The following is a 14220-nucleotide window of genomic DNA, read 5'->3' on the forward strand; positions in this document are numbered from 1 at the left end:
TAGGGCAGCCCCCAGATTATTAATATATAAGGTCAACAAAACAGGGGCCAAAATACATCCCTGTCTCACCCCTTACTTAACATCCCAGGATTCTGTAAGGGAACCGTCTTCATTGTATCTGACAGAGGCTGTTAAATTTACGTGGGACCAATGCAGAAAAGCCACTGGATCGGCAACCATTCCAGCCTCTAATAATAAAGTGAAATATTTAGGTTTAAAGCATTTTTAGTAAGACAAAAGAACACGGGGAAAGGGGGTAGGAGGTTAGGGTCACATACAGTACAAAAAAGAAAGAATTATAATATCAGGAGTGCGATCGTGGAACAGTTCTCTAAGCAAGAGGAGAAGCAGCAGCAAGCGAAAAATGAAATACAAGCCATATCTCCACTCTGCGTATATCCAACACCCCAAGTCTGATCAAAGAAGACAATGAAATTGACACAAAAGAGCCCAGCCCACCCCCCCCTAGATCCCCCTCCCCAAAAAAAACAACACCTCAACTCCCCCAACACCCCCGTCCAATGGGCCACTATCAATATTACCTGCCCCCCAGCCGCACCCCCCCCCCCTCAAGAAATCAGCCCCCCACTCTACCTAGTCTGCCGGAATCACCGGCGGTGTCAGCCTCAGAAGCCTGAGGTATCTCGGGCAGGTGAGCTCCCTAAATTCGGTAGTTAACAGCGCCCGAAAGGGTTGCCACAGCTCATCAAATTGATCTATCTCCCCCGCCACCGTAAGCGACAGTTTTTCCATTCCCAACACGTGCCAGAGTCTGTGTAGCCAACCCGTGATGGAGGGGATTGTGGTAGTGCGCCAGTGGATGAGGATATTCTGAACCGCAGACCCCAGCGCGATCGCAATTTGCCTGCCCCTGCGGGACTTCAGTGGGTACATTAGGCCATTAGGGAGGCCCAGCAATACATACGCCGGGAAGCGCGGCAGCTCAATTTCAAAGTGCTCATCCACCTCATTGAGAACTTCCTTCCAATAGGCGGCCAGCAAGGGACAATCCCAGAGAATATGTGAGAGGGTCCCCACCTGCCCGCAACCTCTCCAGCACCCCTTATCAATGTGCCTATTCATCTCATTCAGTCTCTCTGGGGTGTAGTACCAGTACGTAGACACCTTGGTAAATGTCTCGGTGAGACCAGTAAGGTACGCAGAGTGCCGTGCCCGGTGTGCAATCTGGTCCCACTCTTTGTGGCTAAGTGTCCTGCCCAGTTCCCTGTGCCATCGTTCCCTCCCCGGGTTATAATAGTGAAACGGAGGAGGCTGTAAGTGCTTATAAAGGTCTATAATCAATTTAGCATCAGACGTACGGGTCACCAGCCACCGCTCATACGGTGTTATTTGACGGTCAGCGGCGTCTCGCACCTGAGGCTGGAGGGCCCAGTGTCGGACTTGCATGTAACGTAGTCTGTCCAACTCCGTCAGGCCGAACTCCTGCTGAAGCTGCTGAAAGGGAACCACTCCCTCCGGCCCATAGATCTGAAAGAGCGCTCGGCAGCCCGAAGTCCTCCAATGGGAGAAAGCGCCTGGCTCCATTCCCGGGGAGAAGTCAGGATTATCCACAATGGGCGTAAATGGTGAAGGGAACGAGGTGAGGTCCCGGACCTCGCAGACCGCGTCCCACACCCTCAAGGGAACCCTCGTAACGAAGGAAGCGTAAAGGTTGGGGGGGCGGTGAGCACGGCGTAAGAAAGGAACCTCCTGGAGGGTGCGGCCCGCAACCGCTTGATCCTGAAAGAGCCAGTGCTTATCGGACTCCCACCTGCTCCACTCCACAAGGTATCGTAGCTGTGCCGCTTGAAAGTATTTACGGAGGTCCGGAATGCCCAGGCCCCCCGCTTCCGGGGCAAGTGTAGAGAGAACCCTCTTCATTCAGGGTTTGCAACCCTGCCAGACAAAGCGAGAGATGTCAGCCTGCGTTTGTCTGATCCAGCCCACTGGAGGCTGGAGAGGTAAAGCTCGGAAAAGATATAGTATCTGGGGCAGCACCGTCATTTTGACCGCCGCGATCCTGCCTAGCCAGGAGAGCAGGCCCTTACTCCAGCGGCCGAGTTCCTCCTTGATCTTTTTACTGAGAGAAGCGTAATTGGCCGTCACCATCGCTGGCAACGTGGGCGCCAGCAGAATCCCTAAGTATGGTACTAGGGACGATGACCACTGCATGGGGAAGAGTCGCTGGAGGTCCCACCTAGTGTCCGTAGCCAAGGACACATCTAAAGCCACCGACTTGCTCATGTTCATTTTGAAGCCGGCCACGCGCGAAAAGGCATCCAACTCGTGGATGCAGGCGGGTAGGGATCTCCTGGGGTCATCCAGGGTCAGCAGGACATCGTCCGTATAGAGGCTGACCGTATGGACATACTGTCCCATCTTGATCCCGACAGCATCCGGGTTGTGGCGGATCCTTTGGGCGAACGGCTCCATGTAGAGAGCAAAGAGGAGTGGAGAAAGGGGGCACCCCTGCCTCGTGCCGCGCTCGATTGCAAAACTGCGGGAGCTGCACCCGTTGACTCGTACCGACGCTGAAGGATACTTATAGCAGTTGAAAACCATCGAGTGAAATTTATCACCGATTCCCAGTTTCCTGAGAACCAGCTCGAGGTACGGCCAATGAACCCTATCGAAGGACTTCTCAGCGTCCACCGCAAGCAACATCCGCTCACCCGGGATCCGCGAGGCCTTCTCCAAAATGTGCGTCACCCGCTTGGTGTTGTCGACAGTTTGCCTGCCGGGTACAAAACCAGCCTGGTCCGCCTCAACCAGACCGGGGAGGTGCAGGGCCAGCCTGGACGCTAAAATCCCCGTGTACAGCTTGAGGTCGACATTGAGGAGCGAAATGGGCCTATACGAGCCACATAAGGCCCGGTCCTTCCCGGGTTTCGGAATCACTGAAACCGTCGCCCTTAGGAGGTCCGGCGGGATGGCTCCCGGGTCGGAGAAGGAGTTAAATAGCCGAGCTAGGACAGGGGCCACAACCGGGCAAAAGGTTTTATAAAACAGGGACGTGTAACCGTCCGGACCCGGGGCCTTCCCGTGCTTAAGTCTAGCTATAGCGGAAATCACCTCCTCAACTTGAATATCACGCTCAAGATATTCCGCCTGACCGGGGTCCAGCGCCGGAAGGGCCACCGACTCTAGATATTCCGCCGTTTCCCGCGGTGAGGAGGGCTCCCAGCGTACAGCGCCTCGTAGAAACTGCAGAAGGTTTCCGCCACCTCCGCATCCCCGGAAACGGCCACCCCGTCCGTACCCAAAAGTTCCTTCACGACGTTACGCTGCTGCGCAACTCGGAGCCTATGCGCCAGGAGCTTGCCGCATCTGTCCCCCCCTGTATAAAAGGCATGCTTCAAACGTAACGCAGCGTATTCCGCCCTGTCCAGGTCCAGCGCCGACAGGAGCTTCCTTGCCGCCTTCAGCTGCCTCCAAACCCTCGGGGCGCCCGTACGGCGGTGGACCTGCTCGAGCTCCCGAACCTGAGTAGTCAGCTCATCCCTCTTCTGTTGCCGCTCCCTATTTTCTGCCGAGGAGATGGAGATGAACTCCCCCCTAAGAACCGCCTTCAATGCAGCCCACTGCGTCGCTAGTGAAGTGTCCGAATTACTATTATGTGTCTGGTAGTCCTGTATGACCTCCTCAATATGTTTCACCACAGTTTTCTTGTGCAGAAGGGTGTCCCTAAGGCGCCACACCCCCGAGAGGGGGAGGCCGCCGGCCACGCAAACGCACCAACAACCGGCGCATGATCAGACAGAGTCAGGACCCCAACGTCCGCCGCCGTAGCAGCGGCGCGCATCGGCCCACTAACCAAAAGATAGTCCAACCGCGCGTAGGTTCGGTGCGCATGCGAGAAATAGGAGTAGTCCCTATCTGTAGGGTGCATTGAGCGCCAAAGGTCGTGTAAATCCATGTCCGCGATCCGGGCCTTCGCAGCCTGGGAAAGTTCTCCAGTCTGCGGAAACCGCTGTGCCGACCTATCCAATGTTGAGTCAAAGACGATATTAAGGTCACCCCCTAGAATAACATGTCGATCTGGAGAGGCAGTGACATCCACCAGTACTGAGTCCAAGAAGCGTTCCTGGTGGTCATTCGGGCTATAGACAGAACCAACTGTAAACGATATGCCCCCCAGGCGGAGGCGGTATGCCAGAAGCCTCCCCTTCTGTTCAGCATATTTATACAGCACCTCCCCCCTGAAGGAGCTCGCTATGAGAATGGCCACTCCCGCGGTTTTGTTCGCCGTAGAGGAGAAAATCTGGGTGGGGAACTTAGCAGAGCGCAATCTATGGCAGTCACGGCACAATAAGTGGGTCTCCTGCAGGAGGCAGATGTCAGCCTGCGTCCCCTCAAGCAGAGACAAAATCGCCCTGCGCTTGACAGGATTATTCAGGCCCTTAACATTAAGGGTCGCCACCTTCAGGGACGACATGTCTCCCAGGGACCAGGAACGCTATGCCGTGGGTAGGGGACCAGAGGGGGGGGGCGCGGGGCAGCAGCGCGGGACAGGCCAAAATAGGCCAAGCGTGGGCACGGACAACATCGGACGGGACTTTCCCAACTCTAGAACAACACCCAACCCCACCCCAAACAAACCAGTGGTAACCAGGCAAATGCCAACTCGAACAACCCATTGTCTCAGTCAAGCCCCAAAACGGACAAGTCTGTAGTAAGTAGTGAAAGTGGACGTCCGGCCACTCACTCCCTCGCGCTCCCCCCCGACCCCCCCCAGCCCAAAACCTGGCATCGAATAAGAAGCTATGTCCATCTCCCCCCGGAATGAATCTAGGCCGTCAAGGCCACGCCGTTGGAGTCGGCCGAGTCCCTGGCCGCTTCTCTCAGGGCACTAGCCATGTCCGCTCTGATGGTAGGTGAATCAGGACGCCCAGCGCTCGCCGCCGATTGTCTTCTCGCCGATCTCCGTTGGCCCCCTCTCTCCGAGCGCCTCCAGGTCGGTGTCGCTCCATCCTCCTCTGTAGCCGTGAGCCCCAGGACACCGTAGATGTCTTGCAAGGAGCGTAGCTGATGAAGCACTCCGTTCCAGCGAAAAATCAAGCGGAAGGGGTGCCCCCAGGAGTACGGTGTCTCATGTTCGCGCAAGAAGTCGGTAGCAATCCTGAAGGACCTGCGCTTCTGCAGTGTGATGGCGGACAAATCCTGGTAGAGTGCCACAGGCCTCTCTCGGAAAGTCAATGGTTGTTTCCTACGGGCCTCAGACATGATGCACTCCTTCAGTGGGAAGTCAGGCAGGAAAGCTAAAATGTCCGGCAGGGGCGCCGATGACTGACGCTGTCGGCCAACCCTGTGGGCTCGATCAATGCGGATAGGAAAGTCCGCGGCCTCTCCCAGGATCTCCCGGAACAAGTCCTGCAAATATCCCACCAGGTCAGCACCTTCGTCCGCAGACGGTACACCCCGTACTCGAATGTTATTCCTCCTTGACCTGTTCTCCAGGTCCTCGGAGTGGGCCTGGAGTTCAACGCATTGCTCCCGGAGACGGAGAACGTCCTGTTGTAAATGGACGATCTCGTCGTCCCGGCGTTGGGCCACCGTCTCCACCGTCTCAACCCGTTCACCGAGGCCCTCCACCTCTCTGCGGACCTCACGGACTTCACTGGCCACCTCCCGCTTCAGCGTCTGGAAGTCCTCCTTAAGTGAGCTGAACAGTTCTTCCATGAAAGATCTCGTGACAGGGGGTTCTCCCCCGGGCGCGTCCGCCGAGGCCCGAGAGGACCCCGGCGACGGCTGCACTCTGTCCCGCTGCTGCTGGGCCCTGCCAAGCATATCCGGCAGGGTGCGGTCCCCCTTCCTCGAACCACCTCTTCCAGACATCCTGGGCGCTCTCAACCGAAGAATGGGCACGGGCCCGAACCCTCCGGGGAACGTCCAACAACTAGCAAGGATCCGCTATGAGGAGCTCCCGTCAAAACCGGGGACCTGCGTCACAGACGACAAAATGGCGGGTCAGTCCAGTCCCAACAAACCGTGGGCACCCAATCGAGATATCAGCCGGGACCCGTACTGGGGGGACCCCGGCCAGTGCGCTCCGCCGAAGGGGGGTAGCTGTACAGAGGTGGAGGGTGCAGGAAACTGCCTTCAAGAGACTCCGGAGGAGGCCCACGACACCGTCCCCTCGGAGACAAAATGGCGGTCGGGTGGGGCCAAGCAGATCATCCGAGCCCGGCGATGCCACTGGGGCCACTCCAGAAGCCAGGCAATCGGGAAAGTTCTACCACCGGGGCCACCCGGTTATTTAGAAGAGTTGGTAAATCTGGCCCCGATCTCAAGTCGATCGTCCTCCAGCCCCGGGACCGGCGTCCCCGCCATGGGAGGAGGCCACCGCTTCAAGTCCAAGCACCACGGCACGCTCTCGGGGGCACTCGGGGGCCCCCGGGTAGTGGGACACCCAGCCGATAGCTTCCTTTCGACCTCCGTCGGGCGCCGGGACAGTCTCCACACCAGGTCGCCAACTTTCAGCACTAGGCCCAGCTGAGGCGTATGGACAGCACTCCGATCTGCTCCGCCTCCCAGGCGCTCCGTCGTCTCGAGATCCACAATCGGTCTTTTGAGGTGCTTCCACCGGAGCGATCAGGGCCAAAGTAGCATCAATGCGTGCACCAGGTTCTCCGCCACACTCCTCTCAGCCGCTGAGCATCAGCGGGGGGAGAGAAGCTGAAGAAAAAGGGCTCGAGCCTAGCCGGGCCGGAGGAGCTGCGGGAAGAAGCGTCCGCTCACCCCGCCATCTTGGCCACGCCCCAAGTGAAATATTTAAATAAGATTCCTCCGCAAGTAATGCAGTTCTTGAAGTAAGTTTAATCATAGCAAAGGATCCCATCCATCCAGGCTAACATCAACTGACATCTAGCCCTTAACACAGGATGACATATCTAGGCTCTAGTATTACATGACATACTACCATAGAGACTATACAAATAAAGACCTACCATAATCTAATACCATAGAGAGTTATGTAGCATATTACATAAAGGCCATAATTTTAACCTATTCACTCGGTCAAAAGTGAATGTTAAGTCCATGAAAGCCATGGGCATATGTCACTTTTTAGCAAATGAATATTTGCAGATAATCATAAGTAGATTTCTGCATTGGTCCATTGTCCTCATCCCTTTCCTGAAACTGTATTGCAGGTCAGATATTATATTACTTGCGTCTAACCATTTTGTTAAGCGTTGTAAAATCACCTTCCTCATAATTTTTGCAGCCAAGTTTAATACTGAGATTGGACGATAACATCCTTAGCACCCTTTTTAAAAATGGGTAAAATAACCGCTGTAGACCATGAATGCGGTGAACTGCCTAGACGTTGCCGCATTTTATGTTCATATGCTTGCAAACAGCCGATTCTCTTACCAAAACTATGGGAAACGTGTTCAACGTTATCTCTCCAGTTTTAACACATTCATTAAAAACTAAAACTTTTTCTTTGCTGTAGGGGTCAAGAATAATGTGTTTTTTTTGGTACCACTACCCCAAAACAGAACATGCAATTTTCCATAAGCAGTTCTTTTCATAAATTCAAATTTAAATTGTCTGAAACTCAAAACATTGATCCTTTTTCCACTATACCCTTCTGGGTGAATGTCAGCAGGAAAGAATTTATTTCCAAGTCTATTAACAAATTTGTCCCTCCACGCCTCCTCATTTACAATCATAAAATGTTGTAAATGAATCTAGGACCCTAGTGTAATTTTCCCGATTCATGCCCTTACATAGGTATAAATTACCCAATCCTTATATAGGCATAGAAATCATTACCATATTTGGACTGAGCCTATACAGCCCAAATACGGCATGGCTACTTCCACTAAGTTCCAAGAATCAACAACAATTTCTTTAAAAAACCCTCCTTCAGCAGCTACGGACATCCCTTTGCCTGAATACTAATTTATCTAGGAAATCATGGAGTTTTCGAAGAACTGAGCCTTCAATGGCGTTATTAAGTCCAATCATACGTCAAACTCGGCACCTTCAAAGTATAAATATGCCTACATTTACCCAGACAAACACACAGTGGTTTGGAGCAGATCGACTAACTACTTGCCCGACGCCCTGCAGTAGCAAGTGCCGAAGGAAGCTGACCCTCCAGCTGACGCACTGAGAGACGCTGTCTTTTCTCCTGCCGAGAAATCCAGCTCCAGTGTTTCCAGGCTACCCTTGCGGGTTGCTGGGAAATCGAGTCCTGAGAGAGAGATACAAGACCTCCTTCATTCTAAACCAAGGTACGGAGCTGATTAGACCCTTAAGAGAATTCTTGGAATAGATTCTTGGCAAAGAATACTAAACTTGAGCTACACCTCACTTACTTCTTCCCTCGTACTAGACTTAGCTTAGGTACACCGGGTAGGCATATTTTAGAAGCACCAGTTGAGTACTTTTAGTTATTATTTTATAACTGTATGTATTTTATACGTTTTAGGCAACTTATGGCTTAGGAACCATATCATGCTTTTACAGTACAACTTTATAATACTTTTCGTATTATATGCCCTGTAATTTATAACAAGTTTTACGATTGTAGCAGTACATTTCTTATGCTTGAGAAAGAAGACTGTTCAATAAATTCCTTTTATTGAAAAATCCTGTCTCTCTATTTTCTCAGCACCTCTGGTGAAACGAAGCATGCACGATTGACTGAGTAAAATAGTTATCTATTGTTTCCGCGACTCTAGAGATTGATTTCTTATTCTTGGGAAACAAAGTTGTCATGTTTATGCAGTTGTCAGAAACTAATCACTTCTTGTTTATTCGAGAAAGTTTCTAGTGACCTCTGAGCTAGCTGGCACTCACAATTAAGTTTAATATATACGATAGAGACCTAGTCGACCTCAGTCCTACGTCTAAACTATAGTATATGTTATTCCAATGCGCAGAGCCTATTGGGAATATAGGAACTACACTACAAAAAGGGTATACACCTGTTACAACGCAACATTTACAACTACCTACCATTACAACGCAACTTTTACAACGCATACCATTACAACGCATTGCGCTGGGGGGCGCTCTAGGATAGGGAATAAGTTTAATTTACTATGCAACACCTTCCCTAGTGTCCACGGGGACTGGAGTTGGAATAGTAAATTATACTTACCACTATCCAGCACCTCTAAGCGCTATGCGTTGTAATGGTATGCGTTGTAATGGTCGCGTTGTAATGGTAGGTAGTTGTAATGGTATGCGTTGTAACGTCATACATCCTACAAAAAGAGGTCCAGAATCCGCACAAATACTCAATTGTACTCCAACAATAGACATTTGGTATTCTGATTTATATGTACCAACCTAAAAACACCCATCTTTAATGTTTTACTTAGCTACTCATGTCATCCTATCCATCCAAATGTTTCACTTCTGAATCGGGCACTTCCACACATTTCAAACTTTTGGTTATCAGACGGCATACTTTGGTATAGTGTCCCAACACACCAGAAGCACTACATCTGACTTTTTTTTAGCAGGACACCCTTTAAAGAAAGTAAAATATTTCTACCACACCGGTGACATCTATGTTGATCCTAAGGTTTTTCTTTCAGTTGGTTACTCATACAATTATTTTTATTCAGTCCAGAGCTGATCATACTGACCACATCAAATTCTTCTAATCATCTTTTAATGCACTAACACACTGACTAGAAGTTTCCACTTTTCTTACAATGGTTAAAATGGTATCCAGATCAGTGCCACCATTCACCAATAGTCGTTCCTAGATTGCAGAATTGATGTCATGCATTACTGATCTCTGATTAGATCCTAAAACAATCCCCCAAAAGCACAATCAGTGGCTAATTTGTTTAATTCATTCAAATGCTCATCAATATGCTCATTTTTGTTTCGTTTCCTTTGAAACCATTTGTAGCTTGTGATACCAATACATACTTTGGGCGCATAATGGTTATCCATATCAATAATAGCAGCATTAAACAGATCTACATCTCCCCCTTCCCCCAAAGCAGGTGTTATTTTAGACATTTGTAAACAGTTCTTAAGACCCAAAAGGGCCAAAGAATGTAGTAGGATTCATTTCTTATGTTCAAGAGACATCATCCAATGTTCATCAATTGTAGCAATATAATTCAGAAAGTGCTCCTTCAACTTACTCCAACGCATTCCAGGTTCTGTACCAACAGAGCAAAAAGCCAGTGGAGGACTAAGTGTAAAACTCTGTTGACTCATAACTGAGGTGGTATGGATTTGTTCTGTTACTCGAATGGGAATTAACCTTTAAAAAATAAAACACAAGAGGTGTTTGGCAAAACAGGAACAGTTGGTTTATTAAACGCAGCAGCCGGGAGAGTAGGCAACAGAGTCGGGGTCTGAAGAGGGCCTCAAAGCACATTGGTTTCAGCCATCATTTTAAACATTACATGAAGCGTCATAAAGTAATTTGTACATTCCTTTGGAGACAGAAATATGGGCATAGTCACAGGGCCAAAAATCTTGTCATTTGATAAGAAGTGTAGGTGGGTCTCAACCTTGTGTGGACACAATGTGGGGCCAGTGGGTACGTGCCCGGATGTCCGGCATGGGACGCACGTGATCACTGCATGTAGTGTGCATGCTGTGTTCGGATTGGCAGTGTTCCTAACTTAGGGGCCGATTATGATGGCGGACGGACCTGAGTCCGTCCGCCACCCCGCAGTAGGAGGGACCGTCCGCAGGGGCAGCGGCGGTCCCTCCGTGCAAATTAAGATGTGACCGCCACCCTGGCGGTCACATCCTGTATTTTTAACATTGCGGTGGGTGCTGCTTGAAGCAGCACCCGCCGCAATGTTAAAAATGTAAGCTGTGCATTTGCATGCACAAAGCGGCAGGCACCATGCGGTGCCTGCCGCTTTGTGCATGCAAATGCAGGGGGGTACCATAGGTACCCCCCATGTGCACCCCCCCTTCACCCCTGGGGGCCCACAACGGGCCCCCAAACAAAAATGCCGCTGTGTAAAGGCATAGTACTCCAGACATCCTAATATGGCTGGCGGTGTCTGATAGACACTGCCAGCCATGTTAGTGCTTTTCCGCAACGGTCGGAAGGAGACCGCGGCGGAAAAGCTGCGGACGGAATACCAGACCCACCAGCCATCCTAATATGGCAGTGGGTCTTTCGAGGCTCCGCGGCGGTTTTCCCACATCCACCGGGCCGGCGGTGGCTTCCGCTGGCCCGGAGGATGCGGGAAAACCGCAATCATAATAGGCCCCTTAGTGTGATTCTGACTTTATGGTGTTTTGGGAACGCATGGCCGTCCAGCTAAACGTGTTTTATTGGGGCCAATCTTCTATGACCACTGTGGTGTTGCTTCGTATCTGTGGGATCCATCTGGGTTTTCCTGTTTGCGTGTTTGTCTATGGGTTACGTGTCATGTCACTTGGGATCTGTACATCAGTTGCTTCAGGCCTAGGTCGCAAGGACTGCCTGACCACGTTCTTTTGACCTGCGGTAGAAGGGGAGGTCATATTGGGTGACTTCAACAACGGTGATGTGAGTTCGTTATTATACGTAGATATATCGTGACATGCACTTATATCGGCTCAAGGTGTACTCTTTAGCAGGAACGCCGGATTAGTTCAAAGTCCTTACCATTCTATAATTCACTTCAAATGTTGGTGGATAATAAGAGAATAAATGCACTTCCATTGAAAAAAATGTCGTCGAGTAAACAAAATAGAAATATGTATAAACCTCCAAATAGTAAAGAACAATTCCTCCTCCAGGATAATGCACAGCAAAAAACCATATTAACCCAAAGTATAATGTAAGAAGTGAAATAGCCAACACCCCAAAAAAATTAAATAACAGTACCCCCTTAAAATGCTACAGAGGAGACTGGCAGCCCAAAGCAATGATATTTCCGAAACAGAAATTGAAGAGAGTAAATTAAAATGGCTGCTACGCTCTGTAAACTTCAGAGTGAGGTTTGAAATGCATCCAAAAGAAGTCCTTGACATGTTCCGTGAGGAGCAGAAACTTCACAAACTAGTACAGATCCACAGCATGCGCTACCACCAATTGGTTCCTTCCAAAGGTAGGAGGAAAATCATTCAAAGCATAGAAAATCACTACGAACTTGCCTGAGCTGGTACTATAGCACTTAGCGGAGCTTGTAAATATTCAATTGTAGATTTGCACCAAATTCCATTAACACCATGAACCTCCAATTCACAAATCCAGCTTCTCTGTAAATATACCATCCAAATGTCACTAATCATCATATTAAAAGATGCAGTCAGACATATTTAGTAGGAAACGTATAGTTTATTTCCACAAATAAAGAGCAGCTAGAAAACACACCTGTGTTCTGCTCTGTCAGCTTCCGATCTGCCGTTGGCATTACATTAGATAATTATGGAATTCCAGCATCATTAGCAACAACAGATTCCGTTAATATAAGAACCATCATAACTGCCTGCATTTCATCCTCCCCTTACCTCATGCAGAACTCTGCACAAAGACAACTATGCCACAAGTAGCAGTAGGAGATAGCCTCAGGTACACAGAATAGGTATAACAGAGACAGTAGCGATGCAACTTTGCCACAGACTCGAAGTGCCTTACCTGAGATCCTATTTTTTTTAGAAATGTTCTCTTGTGATGGATTGGGAATTAAAGGACTAAAGTCATAATGTAAAATCCTTGTATCTAATTCATTCTCCTTCGTGGTTCACCTTAAATTGCACCTAGGTCCCGGTCTACAGTGACTGTCATTGACCCTTTGTGCTTTTTGGTGCTGTTTCTACTTACATTTTTAAAACTCATGTCTCCAGTTCCCCTTTTGGGATTTTTTCATGTGTTTGATACATTTTACTCTATTTTTCTAATTTGTCTTTTTTTGTTTTGCATTTCAACTTTATTACTGTTTTGGTACTGCATAAAACTTTACACATTGGCTCTAAGTTAAGCCGGTCTACTCTGTCCCATTGTTATGTATCATTTTAGGACTGTATTGTAATTTACCCGATTCATGTCCTTATATAGGAATAAATCACCATATCCTTATATAGGCATAGAAATCATAACCATATTTAGGCATAGCTCATGCAGTCCAAATAAGGCAGGGCTACTTCCACTAGTTCCGAAAATCTACAACAATTTCTTGGAAAACTCGGCTTCAGCAGCTAGGGACTTTACCTTGCTCGAGAACTGACTTGTCCAAGAACTCATGGAGTTTTCAAAGAACTGAGACTCTTTGATGACATTATTATGTCCACCTTTACGTCAAATTCGACAACTTCAAGGTATAAATATACCAAAACTTGCCTTAGCAAACACATGGTGGTTTGGAGCAGTTCGACTATCTACTTGCCCGACGCAGCTCGCTACAGCAAGTGCCGAAGGAAGCCGACCCTCCAGCAGATGCACTGAGAGAGACGCTGTCTTTTATCCTGCTGAGAAATCCAGCTCCAGTGTTTCCAAGCTACCCTTGAGGGTTGTTGGGAAATCGAATCCCGAGACTGACCTTCTCCATTCTGAACTAAGGTACGGAGCTGATTAGACCCTAAGAGAAATCTTGAACAGATTCTTGGCAAAAGAATACTACATTTATGCTACACCTCACTTACTTCTTACCTCGTACTAAGCTTAGGTTAGGTACACCGGGGTAGGCGTATTTTAGAAGCACCAGTTGAGTACTTTTAGCCTCTGTTATTTATGTATGTATTTATCTATGATTTAGGAACCATACAATGCTCTTACAGTATTATTTTAATTTACTTTTTATACTGTATTCGTTATATTTCACAACCAGTTTTACGATTGTAGCAGTTCATTTCTTATGCTTGAGAAAGAAGACTGTTCAATAAAATCCTTTTATTGAAAATGCCCGTCTATCTATTTCTCTGCACCTCTGGTGAAACGAAGCATGCACGATTAACTGAGTGAAATATCTATCTATTGTTTCCACGACTCTGAAGATACGTTTTATCTTGGGGAAACAAAGTTGTCATGCTTATGCGGTTGTCAGAAACAAATCCCTTCTTGTGAATTCGAGAAAGTTTCTAGTGACCTCTGAGCTAGCTGGCACTCACATTTAAGTGTAGTATATTCGATAGAGACCTAGTAGACCTCAGTCCTACGTCTAATCTATAGGATATATTATTCCAATACGCAGAGCCTATTGGGAATATAGGAACTACACTACATGGTGCCCATCGTTTGGTAAGGCACTAATTTAACGCTAGATACTATAGTAACTCAGTCGTGTTTTT

This window comes from Lissotriton vulgaris, chromosome 1_1, assembly GCF_964263255.1.
Source record: "Lissotriton vulgaris chromosome 1_1, aLisVul1.2, whole genome shotgun sequence".
Taxonomy (NCBI): Eukaryota; Metazoa; Chordata; class Amphibia; order Caudata; family Salamandridae; genus Lissotriton; species Lissotriton vulgaris.